The sequence below is a fragment of the Cnephaeus nilssonii genome, assembly GCF_951640355.1.
Source record: "Cnephaeus nilssonii genome assembly, contig: SCAFFOLD_135, whole genome shotgun sequence".
Lineage (NCBI taxonomy): Eukaryota > Metazoa > Chordata > Mammalia > Chiroptera > Vespertilionidae > Cnephaeus > Cnephaeus nilssonii.
Window position 1 is genome coordinate 11443 of NW_027645407.1, and position 5732 is coordinate 17174.

General features: G+C 54.4%; 1 pseudogene across 1 annotated transcript; it reads left to right on the forward strand.

Annotated features, from left to right (window-relative positions):
- The first annotated feature begins 2054 nt into the window (after positions 1-2054).
- Positions 2055-4489, forward strand: LOC307096647 (phosphofurin acidic cluster sorting protein 2-like; annotated as a pseudogene). Its single transcript has 2 exons — positions 2055-2908; positions 3051-4489. The product of its transcript is annotated as a phosphofurin acidic cluster sorting protein 2-like (transcript).
- Positions 4490-5732: the final 1243 nt, after the last annotated feature.

Here is a 5732-nt window from a genome sequence, read left to right on the forward strand (position 1 = left end):
TGGGTCAGACCCATTCAGGCCAGGCCACTGCTGTGCGCCATCCCTGTACAGCCTACATCCCCTCCCCCTCATGTGGTGGGAAGAGGGACCTGAAGGGAGAACCCTGGGGCAGGAACAGCTTTTGGGGCAGGGGATCACCTAGAGGTCCTGCTGTGATCACACCCCAGAGTAGGGCAGGCAGTTGGAGATGTGGTTCCAGAGGGGACCCTTATCTGTGCCAATGGGAATCCAAGCCCTCAGGACGTCACACCTTTTCCTCTGCAGTAGAGGTTGGAGCGCATCACACTGTGTGTGTGTGTCTGGAGCGGAGGGTCACAGGGGCAGAGAACCAGTAAAACAGGGCTCTGAGGCTTTCCCCTGGTGACTGGGAACTGTCTTTACAGAGCTCCGCTCAGGAGAACAGAGAGGAGCTGACAGATGGGGTCCTCAACTCCATGCCCCTGCAGGAGGCACAGGTGCCCCATCCATCCTCCAGCATGCAGCATGGCCGCAGGGTGAGTGCAGGTGTTGAGGTGACCCAGACTCCAGGATCCCATGTAGTTGGGTTCCAGAAGCTGCCCTGTCACGCCCCTAGTTCCCTCCTAGAGTCCAATGTCCAAAGGAATCTGGGGCCCATATCCTCCCCACAATCCACTCTCACTGATGCAAAGTCACTGCCCACAAAGTGTTAGGAACATCAGAAGACTTTGTACCATTTCACGTCATGCTCAGTCAAGTGCATTTTTGCATTTGTCTACAGATTTTTCCTTTTAATGACCATCTCCACGTGTCCATGTTGTCCTGACAATCCTTACACACCTTCTCCCACTCTTACACATCATCGTGATTAGTGGGGATGCTTTTCCCAAAAGGACATGGGGCTCAGGGTACCAAGTCTTTTGCTTTGCCCTTTGCTGCCCGGAGGATCACATCCCTGTGGTCCCTCCCGGTCAGAAGCTGGGGCCTCCCTGGGCTGTACAACATACCAGGAGGGGGGCCTGTTATCAGGGCTGGCGATCCATCTCTTCACTGCTGTGGGACCTGGACGTGATCCCCTCCTGTTGTCATGTCAACGGTGCTGCCCTGAACACCCCATTGTCCTAATATCCAGACCCTCCCACCCCAGGAAAAGCCTCCGTTCCCATCTTAGAATGGGATGTTCTGTCAGAAATCCCAGGGTGACCTTGTTAACACAGGGAGGTGCTGTCCGTCCTCTGCTAAGAAATGACTAAGACACCAATGTGTCACATCATCACTCACCTCCAAGTCTACGTTGCCTGCCGAGAACCTTTTCTCTTGTCCGTGTAGAAAACATGGAAACCTGTGCAGAATTGTTGTGACTTTATTTGAGCCAAAGTGTAGACAATTGCGGTGAAGCAAAATCTCAACCAAATGAGATAATAATGCTCCGGAGAATGGCAGCTTTGCACCTTATTTTATACATTACAATGAAAAATGGAGACTTGTGTGGGTTTCATGAAATCCATTGGTGACAGATTAGGGAAGCAGGAGAAATCACAGCAGGGAACTCTCTGGGACTGGATAAAAGGTAAAATGGTAGACATGTACTTCTTTTACTCAGGTGTGTGCAGAATGTGAACAGTCAACAATGAACTCAATAACAATGAGGGGATGTGTGGTCTCTGCAGAGAGCAGAGCAGTGCCTGTGCTTCGAGGGGTCTGAATAAAGGAAAATGACTTTGACATTACAAAAATATGTTCTTATAGATGCAAAAAGACAATAGACAGGCTCAGTTAAGATAAAGATAGACCTTTTTTTCAGGGAAGATGACAACCTAGGACACCACTATCCACCAAAAGCTGCTTTTAGTTAAAAAACACCACACAACACTTTAATTTCAGACCACCCTTTGTGATTACTTTAGGTCTCTAGTTTGCAAGGCCGCCAGGTTAGCATGTGGTCCCTGCGATCACTCCTGTCCCACCTCTTGCCACCAATCACTGAGTGCTTGGGGTTCAGTCTGAGCTGCAGCCCCCAACCCACCTGGCAGTTTATGAGCTGCCTCTGATGGCATGTTCCCCCTCTCCCAACACAGGATAGAAATCATACCGCTATGTCGGCGCCTGCGGGCCTGGACAGCATGCCCATCGCACTCAGCACGCAGGTGCCCATGAACTTGATTTCCACCTGGGAGGTGGAGTGCTCCAGCCCCACCTGCGTGCCCAGGCTATGTAGCCTCACCTTAACCAAGCTGCTGATCTACAAGGAGCTGGAGAAGGCGCTCAGTGCTGTGGTGATCACTGTTAAAATCCAGGACTCCAAAAACATCTTGAGGTCAGACGAGATTCTGCTGCCCCCTAGTGGTCACGTGAAGACCGACCTGGCGCTGACTTTCTCCCTGTGGTACCCTCACTCCCTCAAAAGAGAAGGCAACAACTTACAGATCATGCTGCAACAGAAGCAGCGCCTTAAAAACCAGACCATCCTGGGTTACCGGACGCTCGCCGTGGGCACCATCGACATGGCTGAGGTGTTGCAGCGACGCCTCGAGGGTGGCCAGATGCTGAGCCTCCATAGCACCATCACGGAGGCATCTGCCCACGTGGCTGAGGTCAGCATCTCCTCCCTGTCCAGCCAGCCCATCGACCCCGAGGACAGCACCCAGAAGGCTGGCCTCAAGGCCAAGTCTCGGGTTCATTATCTGGAGATGGAGTATGAAATATTCTCAGATCAGCAGGCCAGCAATGATCCCAGGCACGGGCAGGACCAAAAGGAGGAGGACTTCGACTTTGAGGAGTCCAAAAAGCAGCACCAAGGAGAAGTAAGATCCCCATTGATGACCAGGCAACAAGATGCCAACAAGAAAGTTGGGGCGTGGCTGCGCAGGGTGCAAGTGTGGAAGGAGGTCCTGGACTCAGAGCAGGAGTCTTCGGAGCAGGTCCCTGAGGTGGAGGACCTGGATCTGCTGTAGGACTCACTAAAGAACCGTGACAGTGGCCTATGAGAGTGTCCTCAGGACCCTGAAGACATACCTGGAAGACCTGTCCCAGCCCAGCTCTCAGACAGAGAGCTAGAGCATCCACAGTGCCAGCGCCAGAGGAGCCTCCAGGTCCAACCCAGGTGACGGAGAAGACAAGCCTCAAGCAACCAATGGATGCATCACTAAGACCTAGTCTCTCCTCATCCCCTCCACCAGATCCCAGGGGAAGCAGGCAGGCCACTGGGGCTGGGGCACATCCCTGAAGGAGCAGCAGGTGGCACAGCCAGGAACAAGCGGGCCCACAGCCTGAACAACAAGCACTGCCCCGACCCGCTGAGCCAGCTGCAGATCCTCAGGGAGACGGTGTACGACCAGCTGAATCACATCCTCATCTCTGATACCAGCTGCCCCAGAACATCCTCCTCCTCAACACCTCTGACTGGCAGGGGCAGTTCCAGTCTGAGTCCTGCAGCAACACATGCTGCCCGGGGTGTGCACCTGCTCCAAGGCTGAGGTCCAGGCGGCCTTCAGCAACATCGTCTTGTGGATTCAGAGACCCTGTCACTACAATTCCCAGCCCCCGATGCCTGTGAAGATCCCGGTGGCAGGGGCACAGCAGTACTTCAGCTCTGTGCTGTGGCTCTTCCTAGAGCTGCTGTCCTACAACCGTGCCCCCCTGCCCCCGGATGGGCTACATGTGCTTCCTAGTCATCTGCTGGGTTCCCACCCCGTGGCCAGGTACCTGGGCTCTGTGCATTACCGCTACAAGAGCTTCTTCCAGGACCTGCCCAGGCGGGACCTATTCTACACGGAGGCCTAGAGGGCTGTGTAGGACAGGCTGGGCATGGTGTTGAGAATCACACAGTACACCGCGAGGCCAACTGTGTCCACCAATTGCCCATCGTGGAGGCCACACTCACCTACAAACAGAAGAGCCCCAATGAGGAGTCCTTAAACATCATTCCCTTCATGGGGGTGGTGGACCTTGAAGTGTGGGACCATTCTGGGTCGCATCAGGACACTGAGATTATGCGGCCCGCTTGGGCTCTAGCGTGCTGTCATTGGCCCCCCCGCTCCCCCCGCCGCCCCGGCCATACAGGTCTGCGGCAAACAAGGAGGCCTCTCATATCCTTCGGGGCTGGTGCTGAGCTGATGGGGCTACTGGTAGATTACTGGACGGCAGCGCAGCCCACAGACAGAAAGAGAGACTCTGAGAACAAAGACCAGGCTACTGCCAGCAACACCCTCAAGTACACCTTCCAGTCTCTGCAGGTCAGCAGGCTGCCCAGCAGTGGTGAGGTTGTAGCCACGCCCTCACGCCCTTCCAGTCCATGACTGTGGACAAGGAGAACAACAAGAAGGTGATGTGTTTGTCCAAGAAAACCAAGGACAAGGACATGGTGTACCAGAGCCAGTGCCTCGAGGGCATCAGCCGCCTGATCTGCAGGGCCAAGCACCCTCAGGACACACTGCGGGTCCTCGTTGACGGCGTGCAGTGGAACAACGTGAAGCTCCCACATCAAGCACTTCCCCACCCGCATCTTCAGATGCTCCAATCGCACCTTTGAGCCTGCCTGTCCCCTGCCCATCCCCCTGCCCTGGCCAAGCCCGGGAAGGACCAGCTGCTTTTCTGTTCACAGTTTAGTTTAGCACGGAGACAGGCCCAGCTGCTAACCAGCCCAGTGGCCCCAGGACACTCACTCGTGGTGTCCAATAAACTCCATCCTCACAAGGCAAAGCAGAAGAGAAAAAACAAAGGACCAGTGTGGTAATGACCACCTGGGCTCACTGATTGGACAAACGGGGCAAATACCAGGTGCCCACCTTCCTGGGCAGGGACCCCGCATTTGTCCCCACCATCCGTGTTGTTATAGAGCATTTGCTACAACAGGTGAGAGACCAACCATGTACCAGGTGAGCCCCTGCCCCTGCACAGCACAGTGGTCATTGGCCACCTGTTTGCTCTGAAACTTCAGGTCACTGCATGTCTCTGAGTGTTTGTTCCTCGGAACATGGGGAGAAATGAGGCCCAATAGGGTTATTGTAGGGTCTCAGTGGGGTGCCTCTGGGTGCTGGAAAGTGGAGAGGTCTGCTGGAGGGGCTGTGTTTGAGTCAATTGGTCATTTTCTCTTCCTGTTGGCAGAGTCTCTGCCAAATTTGTGATTCTCCTCAGGGCACAGGGCTAAGCACTTTTCTCATTAGATAAAGAGACTGGAGATTCCATTATGGCTCCTTATCCTGGGTGAAGCCAGATCAGAAACCCCAGGGTGAGCAGTGGGGTTCAGACTCACCCAGCTATCTGAGATGGGTTTGGTTTGGGCTCACTCATTCAGCAAATATATGAGAAGTCTGCCAGTTACAGACACGTCTCTAGGCACTGACCATAATCCAGCGCACACAGCAGACCCCAAGCCTGCACTGCAGAGCTTCCTTCTAGTCGGGAGCGATTCCGTCACACTAGGCTACACAGGCTCATAGTGCCCACAGGACAGCCGATGTGACGTCCTCCTGGCCTCCTCTCCCTATGGCTGCATCTTCCCATACTGTGAAGAGGATGGTGGACCCCTGTTCCAGCAGAAAATGTGATTTGGCTTTGGATCAGAGCTGTGAGAGAAGTATGGGGAGTGTGAGTTCAAGGTGCTGGCAGAACCCTGGATCCCACTCATGGTGGGATTTCTGCAAGAGGGCAGAGGTCTGAGGGCTTCTCCTAGAAAAAAAGACACGAGTCAGGGAGCTGTGCGTGCGGATATGGGTGGTGTGGGCGAGTGGGGAGGTCAGTGGACAGAGTGAGCCCCTCAGAAAATTCATACC